At 37.6% G+C, this 17,904-nt stretch overlaps 1 protein-coding gene across 3 annotated transcripts in view; it reads left to right on the forward strand.

The window, feature by feature from the left end:
* AKT3 (AKT serine/threonine kinase 3) overlaps positions 1–17,904 on the forward strand; it is a 160,118-nt gene that overhangs the window by 41,660 nt on the left and 100,554 nt on the right. The gene's annotated exons all lie outside the window — the stretch shown is intronic.

The following is a 17,904-nucleotide window of genomic DNA, read 5'->3' on the forward strand; positions in this document are numbered from 1 at the left end:
AGGCTTGACCCCTGCTGCTGGTACTTTAGTGTGTACTGTTGGATTAGGTTATATATCATTGCTTTTTGGTGCCCTGTCCTTGTGACTTTTCCATTTAAATTTTATTTGGTTCAAAACCATGGAATGAATCTATTCTCATCATGCCCGTGTTAATCTTGAACATAATTCTTGCTGGTTTTTGTGAACTGAGGTGGCAGCTGAAAGTTGAGCTCTTCTGTATTGCTTCAGTGTATTCGTATCAGCTGAGAGTCCTAATCTGCTCCCAGTCTTTTGTGTAAATGAATCATACTATGTGATGTTTATTGGAATTCATTCTCTTCAGGTTACTCCATGTCCAGTTAAGGTAACTGGTATTTTAATGTTGCTGATGTATCCATTCTTTGCTGCATAAAATGATGACTGTAGCATTTTTGTATTTGAAAAAGTAATATTAATTTAAAGTAAATGGTCTTTTTCATTATTAACTACGTATGCAAAAAAAGGAACATCTGCCTTCCAAATGTTATTCAATGATTGTAATTAAAAGGTTAAATAAAAGCTGAGGCAAGCTTTGAATTTTGAAGCATTTGCAACAGCTAGTAATCTGACTTACCGCAGACATTTTTGTCAAAGTTGAAAAAGTTAGAGCTAATTAATTTCTTGGGAGACATATGATGAAATTGTAGGTGTGATAACATATTTGAGTAACATATGGTCGTTATGGGGCACCTTTCTAATGATTGAGCACCAAGTTAAATATAGACTTTCCAGTTTTGCACTTCTTCTATTAGTGGTTCCTTGTTACTACAATTTAAACTCCTCTTATTTTCTGTTGCGCATGAAATAGGATTCTTTATATGTTTGTAAGATATTTAAAAAATACTACTACCACAGTGTTGTGCCTTGGTGAAATTTACTGAGGCAGACAATTAATCTCTCTTTGTCATAACCTTCTGATTTTGGTAGCATTAATTGAGATCATGTACATTTTGACCTGTATTTTGTAAAACGTGAAACTTGCTGCCAAATGTTTAGGTACGTGTCCTCGAAAGTAGGAGCAAAAACATTTTTGAAAGATTGGTAGAAAATGTATGTTGCTCCCCCTATATGTAATGTATTGAAACTTACTTTAATAAGCTACGGTAATTTATTATGTCATAAAAAGGACAGAGCTATTTTTGGAACAATTTCTCATTCAGTCTACAAAGCCATAATAAACTATCATGTTTCATGAGAAGCGGTTCTGCTGTTCCTTAGGAGGCTGTATGTAAAGACTGTATTAGGATAAATAAATGTTTTCTTTTGTAATAAAAGTAATCAGAAACTTTACCTAGTTTTAAATTTCATTTATCTATTATTATAATTTAGAGCAAATTTCAAACTTTATTATTTCATTGTCAACAAGTGGAATGAACAACCCAATATATAGTTTAGTCATACTGACACACAAATGAAGTAAATAAAAATGTTTCAGGTCAAAATGAGGAACAAAATGGAAGGAGAAGGGTGTTTTTGGGGGGAGGGGGATTGAAGAAAGTAAAGGGTGGATGAGAGCTGCTGTTTATGGTGGGAGAAGGTAAAGGAAGCATGTTGATGAGGGCTAAGTATGTGTGGGAATTGTATTCTGAGCTGAATTAGAATTTTTTTGCAAGTCATGCTTTTGTCTGTATTTCAGTATCAAATGAAATGAAAGATGTGGGAGTTATACTGCTATAAAAATGGCAATTAATTTGGTTCTACAGGAACTCTATTGCTCATCAGTTTTGCATTGCTGGAGATGATGCTGGATTATCACAGAGTCTGAATCCATAGTAGCTGCAACTTCACTTTTGAAGCCTTGTCATACAGCCTGTAACTGTGGCTACAGAATGAAGAAGGGGTTTTAACTATTGCAAGAAACTTGGTAACAATTATTACTTGAATGTAGCCATCCTTTTCTTACAGGAAAGTGAAAAATCTGTGCTGATACTTAGAGAAAGAGAGAGAGAAAATCTCCTATTGCTTGGAGGAGAATTGTGTCTTGGTAGCTATGGTATTAGTGGAGAGGAAAACAGCCCGAGAAAACATAAGACTGTGAGTGCCATTTTCATGCAGCCAGGACGTCTAGCACTATGTACAATGTGGTTTGGACTTTCTTACACTGATTACATTTCTTTTTTCTTTTAGGTAATTTTTGTAAAAAGGGAGCTCTAATATCTTTCTTGGTTTTTTTATATAAGATGCTCAGATGATATTTCCTGGCAGGCTCTTTGGCTAGAGAACTAAATCATTATTTCTACCAATGAAATTGTGTTTTGCTGTCTGCTTTCCTTTGGTTACCCCTGGCACTTACAACATGTACTAAGAATTACTTGTGAAAATATTTTTAATGGATATAGTAAATTTCAGATAGAGTGAAGTTTCGCACAGCCTACCTCCCTCCCAAACCATCCAGCTGATCAAACTGTTTATTTATTTAAATATTTATTTCTGCATATCACTGAAGCATTAAGAGCATGATCACAGATGGAAGTAAGTGAAAGCAGTTAAAAGTCTAGAAGTCTTACTTGGTTTAACACTTGATTCTGCATTTTGTTAAATTAGAAATATTTCTGTAATCTTTAATTGATAATTTTGTCTAAAGAAAATTAACTTTGTGAATAAGTTACTTTTTCAGTAGCAGAAAGTGATTGAGTACCTGTTGACAATACAGGTAGAGGGATGTGGGTGAGGAGGAAGACTTAAGGCAGTTATGTTCAATCCTGATAAGCCCGATATGCTGTGTACATGAGACATTTGTATATTTTTATTGTAGCCTGTTTGCCTACAAGTAGGTGTGTTTAATTCTGGAGTATTGACATCTGAAATCATCAATAGTATACTTACTATGCATAAATTGTGGTGCCAGATGTGATGAGGTCAGGACTCCAGCTATTCACAGATTTAGTTATTTATTGTTAAAAATCACTGTCGTGGTTTAACCCCAGCCAGCAACTAAACACCACGCAGCCGCTTACTCACTCCCCCCCCCATCCAGTGGGATGGGGGAGAAAATCAGGAGAAGAAGTAAAACTCCTGGGTTGAGATAAGAACGGTTTAATAGAACAGAAAAGAAGAAACTAATAATGATAATGATAACACTAATAAAATGACAGCAGTAGTAATAAAAGGATTGGAATGTACAAATGATGCGCAGGGCAATTGCTCACCACCCGCCAACCGACACCCAGCCAGTCCCCGAGCGGCCAGATCACTGCCCCCCCCTTCCCAGTTCCTAAACTAGATGGGACGTCCCATGGTATGGAATACACCGTTGGCCAGTTTGGGTCAGGTGCCCTGGCTGGGCATGAGAAGCTGAAAAATCCTTGACTTTAGTCCAAACACTACTGAGCAACAACTGAAAACATCAGTGTGTTATCAACATTCTTCTCATACTGAACTCCAAACACAGCACTGCACCAGCTACTAGGAAGACAGTTAACTCTATCCCAGCTGAAACCAGGACAATCACTGAAGCCCTGAAGGGACTACTGATCAGGGAGGAGCGTGTATGTTAAAAATCTAATTAAAAAAATGAGAAAAAAAAGCATCTTGTGGCACATGATGAACCCTCACATCTAAGCATTTTTGGATGCTTTCATAGCCATCTGTAGAGGGAGGATCATTGATTATGCATCAGCCAGATAAAAGAGATCATTCTGATACATTTCTTTCTTCACCAGATAACATTTTACTGCAAAATACTATGGTATCTTGATCAAATGATAAAACCAATTTTCTTTTAAGGGGTGGTAATAAAAGCATGTTGTGTAGAGAACACAAAGTATGTACTACAATGAAAGGTTGAGTTTCTCTTAGTGGTTTCTGATAGCTGTATAAATCTTGATGAATCACATGTAAAATGAATCACCATCAGGCCCTCCCCATCCCACTATTGGTGTGCTTTTCCTGCAGCTTCTCTTCTGAGTTGAAACATTGTGAAAATAATTTTGATAAAACATTGTTTTCTACTTAAAAATTCTAATGTTCAGTTTAGCATTCATAGGAAACTAATGAAAAAAAGAGGTGTACAAAGTTGGTTGTTATGAGAAACAAATTTGCCATCTGCATTTGTTTAGGAAGATGAAGTACAGTATATTAAGAATGTACATCAGACAGTTACATTCTATAATGTACAGAGAAAGCAGTAGTTTATGAAAAGAGATGTGAAAGAGAGATTCTCATAGTTTCATATGGGTGACTGATGGAATAAATTCCTGATCTGTTGCTGATCACTTTGTTAGAGGTGTTAGATCACAGCATAAACTTCATTTCCCTGATATAAGCCCCATAATGATTTTTGAGGGGGGAGGGAGGGGGGGAATTCAGAATAGCAGAAAGCAAGAAAGCATAATTTTTATATTCATTTGTTTGTTTTCTCTTTAAAACAGTCTTTCAGCTTTCGGTATTGAAATAATTCCAAACATTCAAATGTTAAAATAACACATTTGGCATATGACATTTCTCATTGAGGAACAGATCTGTGTTTATCATTTTTCTGTGGTTTGGGGTTTTTCTTGGGGCTGGGGGTGGAATGTGGTGACTGTTTGCAAGTTTTGTACTACATTTTCAAAAAATTATAGGAATTTTTATATTCCAGCTCTTTGCTACCTGTTGAAAAAATATGCAATTGCAGAAAATAAATAAAGGAAATTGCCCATTTTATTTTTAGGTTTACCTCAGCAGTTCAACACTTTGAAAGATACAGTCATGTATTTTAGGTAATGTATGAGCTGGAAAAATTTCTGTTGTTTTACAGTTCTCAGTTATTTGATCCTGTGAGTGAATACTGTTATTGCAGTTGCCACTGAGTTTGGGATTGTTTTGCTCTTTTTGTTGTTTTGGGGGTGTGCTTTTTTTCTGGGGAGATCTGTAGATATAGAAATGCAAGAAAAAATATGGTGTGCCAACAGTTACTCTTTGAAACAAAAACATAAATTAAAATGTAGGTAAATAATAATGTAACATAAAAAATTCACTGTGAAATATATACATGTAAAATTAAGACTATATTTAATATGCATACAAGGTAGGCTTTCTGATAAGTAACTGTCTGTAAGGGTTCTTAAATTAAGTGTATCTGCTGGAGAATTTGAACAGACAATAGGAAATGAAATTGAGGCCAACTCCTAAATAAAGAATAAAGGAAATACTGAGTAGCTTCTTGGTCGGGGACAGGAGCAGAGTTCCCATGCTAATGTGTATGTACCTGAAATTAAGTCTCCTTAGTCAGCTTTAGTTCTGGCATTTTTTAAACTTTTGGAATACTTCACTTAGTAACTAACTAGTCAGCTTTTTAAAGGAGTTTGCTTTGGATGTGGTTTCCTATTTAAAAGCCAACTGAAAAGTAGTTATATCGTGTGGAGTTATATCATCTCTCGGTTTGGGTTAGAACAGACATTTGTACTTCAAATATGTAATTGGTAGCTGTAACAAGCTCTTAGCTGTAATGAGAACTAGCTACTGGAGAGAAATGAAACACTACTTCCAGCGGTTTTCACAGCTGTATACTGCCAGAAGAATGTAACAACTCTGGACCCCTAAGTTCAGATCTTTCTGGGAAATGTACTTTCTGATCTTGCCACTCACTTTTCTTTCCCCTTCTACTTAATCCCACATTCCCTTTCCTTCTGTATTCATATTCTCCTCTTTCGGTTGCCCTGCTGCTATTCATTTGCACTTTACACCTTCCAGATTTGGCCCTCTTCTTCCTCTTTGTCTTCTCAGACCATCGTGAGTCCCAGCTCTTGCTCCATCCTCCCAGCTCATTTTTATGAGTATTTTGAATTTCTCTCAACTCCTAAACTTTCTAGCCATCCACTTGCCCACTCTGGCCATCTTGTGCCTTTTACCTCCTGCTGCCCCACTGCCCCATTTAGAACTCTGCAATGCAGTTGTCCCAACCTAAATTATTCCATGTGGACTACTGTCCTTCCTGGACATCATTAAAGGCAGTATTTGAAGTGCAAGAAAGAGCCTCTCTGCTCTCATTGAGTTGCCTAGCACTGTTGCAGAAAATTGATTGTCAGAAAGAGCAATTGCAGGAAATGACCTGGTCAGTCCATGCATCAGGGTAGAGAAAATGGTCTGCCTAACAAGCCTTTGGAGAATTGGGCTGCCAGACTCAACAAGTCTTATCTTAGCAGGTGTGAAGTGAGATATATATATTTTTATATATTTTAGTATTCATCATACTTGGGTGGCTCTTCCTACAGGTATCTCCACGTCGCATTTCAAAGCCTAGTTACTTAAGCTTTTTGACAGAAGGTTTACTATAATGTTTTTATACAATAGTGTGACATTGTAGCTTCCCCTAATTCCCTGAGAAATAGCTGACTTAGCTTGTTTCAACTTGTATTCAGCTTCATCTAAATCAGTGGAAAGACTACCTCTAGGTAACATGGGAATTGACTCAAGCTGCTGAGGTTACTCCTGTTTGAGGAGGTGGTGACAGCCACGCTTCTCTCTGCTCTTTCATGCTTTGAATATGGTGACACCGCCCTTTAGCACTCTCAGATTTTTTTCCAGGAATTGATGGTTGTTATGCTGCAAAGGAGGAAGACAGAGAGGTTGAACAATCTTGACATACTAGTCTCTGAAAAGCCCAAGGTAATTTTAAAGGAATTGATTTGCATTGCGAGGAAAAAAACATTTCAGAATGCAGATACGAGACTTATAATTTAAGTGTATATGAACTAAATATGAATATTCCATTTATTTGACAAAAATATAATAGGTAAACCAATACAGAGCTCAAAGAGCTTTTAAAATGTAAATGTTTTTAAGGGGGTGCATAAGTATATACATATATATGTAATTAAATATTTATTTTCCCTATTGGAATGAAATTGACTGAATTTTGATAAATCAGAGTCTTAAAATTATTTACCAGGTGTAGTTCTGGAAAATTATTTGTAATTTTAATTGTGCAAAGAAATTGGGTAGTGATTACTTCTTGGTTGCCCAAGAAGTCCAGACTTGTTGGTCTGTCAAAATAGCATGTGTAAGGTATGACAGCGTAGGTAATCAGCACACAAGGGAGGAGTATGTTGAGCATCTTATTTAGCATCCTTGAAGTCTGCAGTCCAGATGACCAGAGAATGATGTTTACAGTAGATGTCACTTGGGGTTTTTTTGTTACACAAGTGTAAGAAGAGAGTTTGTACTCATGGTGTTTGATGTCTGTCTCTCTAGGTATGTGGTGGCAGAGTTGTTACTTCCTTTTCTCAACTGGTTCTATTAATGTAAGAAGGCTGTAAGAGTGTAAGGTCAAAAAAATAAAAATCGGGCTAATCGGCTTGAAACGCTTGTGTATACTAGCTGAATGTGCTTAGTAAGGAAATACCATTTAGCATGGTTGTTTACGCACTTTGCTCCGAGTGGAGCTGTATTTCTGTTTAAAAGTGTTTTTTGTTGCCTGAGCTCCCAAACCTGCTTCTTGTGATTTTTTTTTTATTTTTTTTTTAATTCAGTAAAAATTTTTTTGTCCCACTATTCTCACTCTTCCACTGCAAATACTTGTTTAGATGTAAAACGTGACTAAATAGTCTCTTTCACATTCATATACTGAATTTTCTAACATCTCTTTAAATGCTCAGTTCTCTTCCCTTTCTGTTACTCTCATGATCCTGTACTCCTTCAAAGTCAAGATTATCAATGTCCTGCTTTCCTGGGATCAGCCCCTGATTATCAGGGAGTTTCTCAAATAATGATGCCCCTTCTTAGGAAGATGAAGTTGAGAATGATGAAAATGGAACAAGACGTAAAAATCTAGAAGGGGGATTATATTACTAATTATAACTGTGCTCCTGGTTGTTTATAAAAATGGTGATATTTATACTGGAACTCTATGGATAGAGAATTACTCATCAGTAAAATGGGACTGCAGAGGTTCTTTTCAATGCTAAAAGTACCAGTGGTTTTCTCTCCCCCTGCCCCCAGGTATTTTTTTGCAAGGATATTCTTGTATTGGTCAGATTATGAAATTCATATAATCTGTAGATTATACTTTCTCCTATATACCAGAATATTTTGGGTCTCTTTGTAACTGCCCACTTGATACAACAAATGTGGAAGTTGGGCACCTGATTTAATTTGGAAATTGCATTCTGAAGCAAATACGGCTTAGGCGTGGCTAGCTCTGACTGGAACAATATGCAAGAGCTAGGATTCACACAGGAAAAAGACCTTTCATCTGTCCATCTATCCTTGAAATAAACAGTACTCATGGTTACAGCACCTGTGTTCAAAAGTTAAAACAGTCTAATTCTCACTTTTGAGAGACTTGGCCTCTGTGTCCAAGGGTTTAGAGATCTTCATGCAGGTAGAGATCAGAATTTGGAAAGAATCTCTAAAACCTTTTGATATTGAATAGAAGATTCCTGCCTAGAAGTATCATTCAGGAGAAGCCACTTAGAAGCAAACACAAACCATTTAACAACATCCATCTCCAAACTAGATCTTGTGGCAGTGGAAGTCCTGGAACGTGTGCATGAGTGAACCCAGTCAGGAGCACACTCTTGATTCAGTGGTTTGGCTGTATCTACAGAAGTGACCCGTTCTCCTGCAAATTAACAAGGAAGTAAGAATAGCACCAGTGGTTACTCTAACACATGTCCTGTCTCTGATAGTAGCTAACATTTGATGCTAGGGAGGAATAAAAAGAACAGGGAAAGATGTTAAGTCCTTCTGCAGTTCTTCACAGTTGGCTTTCCTCATTACTAGCCTGAACAGCTTTGTATAATCACCAGCTTTGCTTCATCACCGCTTCAGTTCTTTTACTGGTCATTTATGACTATATTGGACCCAAGGGTAGATCACTGCAGGTCTCCACTGACGACCTTGCTTTTCATTGTGAAAACTGACCATTTACTCTGCCTTTTTGATGCCTGTTTTCTGATCCTGGTTGGTTTTATTTATTTTTATTGTGAGGATCATCCCTTTTGTCCTGTGGAAGTTTAGGTTTTTTAGATTAAGGATATTGTTCAATGTTGTTTGGAAACCTACATGTTCTATATGAATTGGATTTTTTTCTAATCTAAATGCTTATTAACTCTTTAAAAAGAACCCTCAGACTTCTGAGGTGTAATTTCTTTTTACAGAGGCTGTTTTGAGAGGTTTTCCATACTTCGTCTGCCCACTAGTTCTGTTCTTGAGAGTAGTTTATACCAATTTGCGCAATTCAGATGTCAAGATTTTTGGCTTGCAGTTTTTCTGGATCTCTTTTGGAAGTCAAATTAGAATCACTTTAAGCCATATTACAATTGGAAGAGTGCAGAAAAAATCAGAATTGTGCAGGAAAATCTGCTGAGGTAGCACTTCTTGAATTATCAACACATGTAAACAAGTGCAGAGTCAGACCACCCTTTCACAAAGGCCAAAGGTGTGAAAGGATAGTCAAGACACCAAAGAGTATTTGCTTTGAAGGAGAGCTGTTACCTTTTACATTGCTTCACTCATTTGTCTTTTAGCAGGAAGAGACTTGATAAACCGCTCGACCTGATTTCCTGTATTAACCTGTAAACCTAAAGAAGTTCATAGCTATGCTTTTCTGGCACAGCCATTTGGGTGAAAATCCTCAAAAATGTGATCAAACTTCTAAATCTATAGTAATTACAGTCCTTTCAAATGCAGTTGTCTGAGGAGAAGACACTGAGTATACACACATGGGCTGCTGTAAAAAGGAGCAGTGATGATCACTAATGGACAGTTAAGGAATTTGCTTGTCAAGACACATAAGACGTTCTCACCTGATCTCAAAACCTTGCAACAGTCCAGGATGCTGAAACACATCTTTGGACAATCTTTTTTTTTCTCTGTACTTTTCTTTTTTTTTTTCTCTTATCACATCCAAAGTTTTTAGCAAAAGATAGGGAATGTGATTCAGTTGTGAACGCAAAATTTGAGGGGATTGTTGTGCTCGTACATGCGGCCTACCATGTGTCATGGATATTCTCTTTCTTTGCAGTTGTTTTTTAAAGATTCGTGAAGTGGCCTTCTTTACATTGGAAGAAAATGTAGCACATTGGCTTCTAATGTTCCAGAAATTTGTTCTCCAAAGTCTCTTAAGTTTGTAGGCTTGAATGAGTTTGGGGGTCCATTTTAGAGGCAATTCTTAAAATTGTTGAAAGTACAGTAGCTCTGCACGTACATGAAGTGAGTAAAAGGAGATTGAAATATAAGAATAGGGCTTGAAATAAAATTACAGGATGACACAGATTGGAGAACTGAGGAAAAAAAAAATAGTTTGAGAAAATATATTTTGTTTCTTACTTCCTAGGAGTGAATCCAGATGAAATTGCCTAGATAAGGTGGCTTACTTATATAATTTATATTCCACATAGCAAACTGCTATTCTGCTGTGCTCAATACATAAATATCACAATAGGTATCCCAAAATACGTAAAATCTGGTTTGTTTTTCTTTTAAAGTAAAATGTACTGTAACTGTGAGACTTGTCAAACCTGCATGGCCTCTCTGTATTTCAGACATCAGCTGATATTTTCCTGGTCGGCATCCTTTTTAAATTGTTATGTGTTCCAACTGCTGCTGCATAGTGCTGAGCACAATGATTTTGTCTCTTAGTGGATATGGGGGTTGTGGCCATGTATTGAGAGTGTTGTAAGTTATGTCAATATGTAAAATTGTTTCCCCTGTGACCACTGTGATGCTGCGTGGATGCTGGGAGAAAAGACAAAAGAGAGAAATCAAAATGAGCAGTTAATTTTATCATGGTATTTTTCTTCATATGTTTCATTTAATATATGGCTACTCCTGATGCCAGCCAGCAATCAATCAAGTGGCTGCTAGGATAAATTAGTACTGCAGTCCTGGTCTGATATAGAAGCTGCAAAACTTTGAGAATTCACTTCTCTGAAAATCATGGGGAATTCACCTCAAGACAAGAGCACCAGGGAACTGAAGTGATTACCTCAAACTGTGGAGGAAGCTTTGAATTTCTTCTTCTGGGAGTTTGTCTTCCAGTGCCGTCAGTCAGTGATTCATCAGCTGACTGTGAGCCTGGAGGTGTGTTTTGCTATGGAAGGGGTGTCAGGCATGTGCCTTTCAGCAGTACTGAAGGCATGGCTGAAGACTTTGAATACTTGGGGTCACAAACTGGTGCAGGGTTTATTGATTTTATTTTATTTTTTTCCATTAACTTACTCCCACTCTTCACGAGGTTGTGAAATTCATCAGATAAAGGGTTATTTTTCTACGGTCACACAAAGCCTTCTTGATCACTTTGGAAGGTCATAATACTTATCTGGGGTAGAAAATGCCTCAGTTTTACGTAATGGAAATTTGATGTTTTGGCCCCAAGCAGCTGTTGACGTTAATGATGATGCAATTTCTATTGCTGTTCTGTGAGATCTGAGGTTTCTTGTACAACACTGACTTAAGAAGTGTTTTGTTCAGCACTTCATTAGGAGGGAAGATTTCCAGAAGACCTCAATAGCCTGTGAACATGGAAGAGTGAACAGAAGTTGGAGATATGTCATATCAAAGCTAGCGGCTTCAGAGAGGAGCTCACTGATGTGAGACGTGCATGCCATGTTTTGTAGACATCTGTGGCAGAAGTACTGGGGGCTTGACTTAAAAGTTGGCAGGAAGATTTGGCAGTATTTTCAGTACGTTTTGTATAAGTTTTGTGTAGGGATGTATCTGTGAAATGCCCTTTCTGGCCAGGAATTAGGGTGAACACTTTGAGACATGAGGAAAATTAAGGTATTATAATGAAGGTGATGGATTGAAAAAAATACTCTTTCCTTAAAAAGATACAGCTCTATAACCTAGTTCTTACTTCAGTATTTTTAATGCAGCATTAAATATACATCTATGTATTTATAAATATCACACAATTTTGGTTTATCAATTATGTAACTCTTACTCTGTACTGATTCTCCCTCTCGCTCACAGTAACATTCAGAATGAGTGAATTACTGTAGGTAAAATAAAGTAAAAAAGCAACCTCCTCCTCAAGATCACATGCCAAAAATATATCACTGAAAGTTATTTTCTAAATGTAGATGTACAAGGAATAGTTTTCAAGTTCAAAAACATATTAGCAGCCTTTCTCAGTGGGAGATTTAGTCTTGGTTTCAGTAAAGCTGTTCTCCTAAACTGTGTCTTTAGTTTGTGGTTTTATTTGATGAATTAATGATCAACTTTGCATTTTTTTCATTAATTTTTGAACTGTAATGTCTAAAATTGAAATGCCTTCTAAAAATCAGTAGATAGATTACAATTTTTCATCATCTCATCTCTTGGAATTCTGTATGGTAAACACCCAGTAATGCAGGTTCTCACTAAGCCTTCATGAAAAGAATAATTTCTCATGTGAAATTTAGTTGTCTTCAGTCTTCATCATCCTGGAAAGCAAGGTACCCTTTCCTTTTGGGGTTAATGGAAGATGCTTATGTGTAAGAATTCAGAGTGTTTAAACTGCAGTTTCCCATGAAAAGAACTGAAGCTTAAATCGCCAATTACAACAGAAAGGTGGTAAAACTGGGAATGTAAATTATACAGTTTCTTAGATGAGAAAATTGTCTCAGCTCATAGTTTTAGCAAAATATTTACAAAAAAGTTGGCATGCATTGTAGAGCTCATAAAACTAAGATTTCACTGTTTACATAAAAAGCAATAGTAAGAAAGAAAATAAGTTAACGTTTTGTGTAGCTAGCAGATAATTATGTCTCTGCCTCCAAAAGTAGAAATGATGTGAAAGAATGGAAAGGAAGTTAGGGCTTCCTTGTAACTACTGATGTTGATGGATTATGTATCCATTGCCATCTTAAAAGATTGCTTGTAAGTGTCAAAAAAAGAGAATTTCAAGGTGTTAATAACAGATCTGGGCAAACAGCATTTTTGAGTGCTTTTTGGACTGCTGCACTATTTCTCATGATTTGCAACAAAAAAATAGAAGTATACAATCTAGGGCTTGTTTGAATGGGGACTTGAAGGAAGGCTGGAGAATCAAATAGCATAGAGCCAGTACCCCAGAGTTAGAGTACGTATACCAAACTGGATACATTCTGTATTTCCCTATTAATTTTTGGTAATCTTATTAGTTGAATTTTGGATATGTGTGTTTGATTTGATTTTAAAGTACAAGTAGTTTAGTCTTCATCCCTACCTGTCCACTAGGAGGTTGAATTTCACTGGTGATGCAGAGAATGAAAGTAAGACTCAGAAGCAAACAAAAGCCAAACATGAAGAATATATTTCAAATGCAATGATAATTGTACATGAAACGCTCTTTGCCCAGTGTGACTCTTAAAGGAAAGGACCATGGTGTTGGCTGTGTTTCTCAGTCTCTTAAGCTCACAAAAGTAGCCCAGACAGTTTGCTGACCTCAGATAGACCTTTAAGCCTCTGACTTGTCAGACAAGAGGGACAGCACTCTTAATTGGCATTCAGATCACAGGCAGCCACTGGGCTCAGCGCATAGCCAAGTACTGCTTTAGGATTTAGACAAAGCCACTCTGGCAAAACATCCCAGTTGTCAGGGTAGCTGGCGGTTTCCTAAAGAACTGTTACATAATGGAGAGACTGAGAAAAGCTTTAGGATGCAAATTTTTTTTTTAAGTAAAAATTAAAAAAAAAAAAGAAAAAAAAGAAAGTGGCCGTAATTTGTGAAAAGAAACACCCCCCACCCCCCCGGATGATCTCATTCATTGTTTCCTCCTTCTGTTTAACTTCTCAGGGTCATAAATGTAGTTTGCTGTTTAAAACTGTAGTGATGTCACTACAAAGGTATTTTGTGGAAGAGGGGAAGGGAATTATCTGAAAGTATTTGGGAATCAACACTTCAGAGATTTATTAGCTTTACTAGAGGTCAGCTATTTGCATTTCTTCTTCTTTGTGCTTAGTGTAATGTAAACTGGGAATTCAGCTATAGAGTGAATGTTTACATTTGAAACATCCCGTGGAACAGAAGCGAATGCTGTGTTTATTGCTACAGCTGCCTCCTCGGGTGAAATTGTGATCTAAAGTCTCGCTGGTCCCTGGCCAGATTTACAACCTGCCCCCATGTGCCGATCCCCTTGCACAATGCGAGGGTTTGACGCTTCCTGGTACTGTTCCTCCCCTGCAGGACCAGCGTGACATCATCCCGGGCACTGCTCCGAAAGCCGCCGACAGCCTCTGCCCGCTCTGGGAACAGGATATCAGAGGAGCAACTGCTTTACGCTGCTTTGGGGTTGTGGAAGTGAGCACCACAAAGCCTACTTAGAGAGAGTTGCTGTGCTGTGGTTAGAGTGGCGTGGGGGACTCGAATCTCCATCACAGTGCGCTAGCTCTGCCATGGGTGTTTTGGCGTAAGCAAATTTAATTTAGTCAGCCTTATGCATTATAGGGTTTTAGTTATAATATGGCCCTGTTTAACAAATTGCTTTTGAAAGTGTACTTACTTTAAATATTTGTACAAGTACTGCTGTCTCATTCCTTTTAAATACTGTTCCAACTACTAGACATTGCTTGTTTGTTAAACAGCAAACCGGCAGAGTACTTCCACCCAGTCTGCTGAAGAAGGACTTAAGAGAGTATGTATGTTGTCTATAAACATATGATCTTGTTTGTTTTGATTTTTATTTTTTTTTTGCAGGAAATTAGGAGGAATGGAGTATGGAGGCAGCCAGAGAACACAACTTACAGCACATGTTCTTGTAGGGAGAGTCTACTCTTTCTAGAAGCTTGGTCTGTGGGGAAGGATGCTGCTCTGCCAAAACCCCGTTGCTAAGTGTTTGAGGGGTCCTTACAGAAACACTTGAATGTCACCAACTTCATTTCTTACCTAGAAAACCAAGACACTAAATTACGTTTTCTAGCTGGTCTGTACGCAGTACTTTCCCCATTGCAGCAAGTTGTTAAAAGGAGTAAAAGACAATGAAAGATCAGTATGGGAAGCCTGAACCATTGATGATAATGTAACAGTATCAGTAATCATGCCCAAAACATGTTGGCAGTAGTCATGACCTAAATCTCCTACAGCTATGAGGCCTTGCCAAAGTAGCCTGCCACTAATCCCGTTCCTCTAGTTGTATTTCATTTGGTTTCTTGGTAGATTAGCCCTACTTCGTGGGCAGGGTAGTTCCTTGGTCCCAGTTGCTAGGGCTGTATGAACAGTTACAGGTTTAAGTGGTCACTCTTGTATAGGCTTTAGTGCTCTGGAGTGTTTGATTTGAAGACTGTCCAATGCCAGGTTGTTTCTGACAGCCTTTTTATTTGCTTCTGCTAACTTTGTTCACTGGAAGTGGTTTCCAAAACTGGGGTGGTGATTACCTGCTCCCGTTAGGCTATGCCTCTTAGCTTGCTTTGTCACCCAGGCTGTTACCTGCCACTCCTCTGCAGTTTTGGATCATAGCAGCCCCAATTGTTTCATTTTTGCAGTGGATAGTCATGTACACAACCTGTATGGAGTCCTTGTCTCAAAAGGGGGACTTTCTGAAAAGAGATTTTCCTTTCCTTACCAACAATTAAACAAACTCTCACCTTGTTAAAACCTTTGGCTACAGTTCAGTCACCAAAGCTTACAGGCTACAACTGTGGGCTACATTACTTCATTTGGAGAATATTGAACACAGTTAAATGCGTGTGCTTTCTTCAGCATATTAATAAATACCACAATTTCTCTGGCATTGCAAGTTAGTTCTCCTTAACAGGAAGACGTCAAAATAATAGGAGAAATATATGAAAGGTCTGTGTAGGTGTGATGCTTTGGCTCATGCTAGTCACCTTTTCATTCCTGATGGATGCTAGCTAACAAATTACTCCTTGGAGTCCTGAGAGGAAGGGCTCATTGTCCCCTTCAGACTTTGTTCTGCTTGCTTACCTGAGCTTCTGCAAGGAGCAGCTGGTCCATCCTAAAGATCCTCAGTCTTCCTGAGGAAATCTAGCAGTCAGATCTAACCTTGGATGTAATGCATGTGTAACCGCTATATAGTGTTTTGCAGGAAGAATATAGTCTTAAAACAGTAGTCTGGTATGAGACTTGCTAGGAACGTTAGCCAAGAACATCAGCTTGATACAAAAATTTCTGTCCTTTTCATCTGCCCAACTCTGTTTTTAGGAAGATCTCACCTTTCGTCAGAGCACATGCACAAAAAAAGAAAAATCTGGATGCAGCATTCATGGAAAAGGGTTTTTTAAGAGGAGAGTGTAATGAAATGCAGTAAATCAGAGGTAACTGTAATGCTATAAAGCTCAGAATGGTCTCATGTTAAAATTATGTTTCTTTCTTCTCTGGAACCCATGGCTGATTAGTATCTTTTTTTCCTTTGACACACTTAAGATTTGCAGTTTCAAAGCATTTATTTAGAATGTTTTCATATCGATCTCATATGCATGTTTAAATATATGCCCTGTAATAAAATTAATGTAAACATATGAATGGATTTTTCAGGATGCTGCTAGTTTGTAAAGCTTTAATACTTTTATCAGATAATGTGCATTTCTTTGCAAATGTTGACAGTGACCTCCGTTATGTACTCTTCTTTTACTCTGTCTCATAGCTTTTACTTGAAACACAGAAACAGTAAATGATTGTGTGTGTAAATGGGATACCAGGCTCTAAACTGCTCCTGATGTTGGAATTCAATACAGTATTTCTCCTAATTAGTTGCCTTTGAGTCTCACAGAGAGTCTTAAATAAACAAACAGAAAGCGGATGTGTCTGCATGTAACTTGATGCGTGGTGATGGTATGAATGAGTAGTAAACACCCTTATAGTTGTATTTTCTGTTTAGCATATAGCTGACTTATTTGACAATGAAATAACGGAACCATATTTGTATATCTACTTGGAGCTGTTTAACATTTCACAGCTGTTTGTTTCCCTCTTCCAACCCCTTCACGTGGTGACAGTACAAGTTATCATTCCCATCAGAAATTCTGTAACAAATTACTAACTCTTAGTCTGTTCTACTACAAAATCAGAAGGGTTAGCTTAAACCATTACATACCTGTTCATGTGCTGAGACAGAGAGATTATGATATACTTAGATTAGCTAAACCAATGTCTGGCTCTCCAAGGGGGAAGAAGGGTCTGCTGACTGCAGCCTTTGCATATGTGTTTCAGCTACATCTGTTGATGTAGCAGCAGTGTTCATCTCAGTGAGCAGTGTTGGTTCAGGGAATTAAACTGACATAAAAAAATACCCTATACCAAAAAAAAGTCTAGCTCCTTGAATTACCTTACTACAGGCCAAAGGAATGGTAGTGTTGTTGCGATGCAGTGTTCGCATTTTTTTCAGTGGCTGGGTGCTACTGTATTGTGAAATTTGATTTGGGATTACAGTGTGAGAGCTAGGAATACAAATCACAAAGATGACTCTAATAGAAGACAACATTCTCTAACTTATGGCTGTTAGTGTACATTAAAAGCTTAAGGTAACTCTGAATCTGATGTTTCTTCATATTTGAATATACAAGCTGTAGATATAGTCATCTTTTTTTTTTTTTTTTCTTTTTTGATAGCTTGCCAGATTTTTCTGTTTGTCAGGAAGGAAGCAGCGGAGAAAAAGAAGTGTCCATGTCATTCTGGGGATTGCTTGCACAGTTGAAACTTCTGGGTTAACTACATACAACTTTGCCATAAGAGCTAACAGAGAAAATGAGAGCAGCTATTGGTTTGTCATCCTCTGTTTGAGCTCCTCAAAGGATGGTATCTCCCTGGAAGAAGCCCCCAAATTAGCTTTGCCTAGAATTTTCTAGACATATGATGCTCCCCGCATTTCTGTCAGAGGTCTTGTAATATTACAGCTTTTTATCAATTTTTTTGGTCATTCTTTTGGTCTCTTAAGGAATAACTGTGATGAATACAGTGTGTATTGCTTGGCTGGCCCAGCAGAACTGAAGCTTTTGTATCATTTCAAGCTGAGCAAAAGTTGGTGGGAAGAAAGTAGTGGCCAT

Source organism: Buteo buteo, chromosome 12 (assembly GCF_964188355.1).
Source record: "Buteo buteo chromosome 12, bButBut1.hap1.1, whole genome shotgun sequence".
Lineage (NCBI taxonomy): Eukaryota > Metazoa > Chordata > Aves > Accipitriformes > Accipitridae > Buteo > Buteo buteo.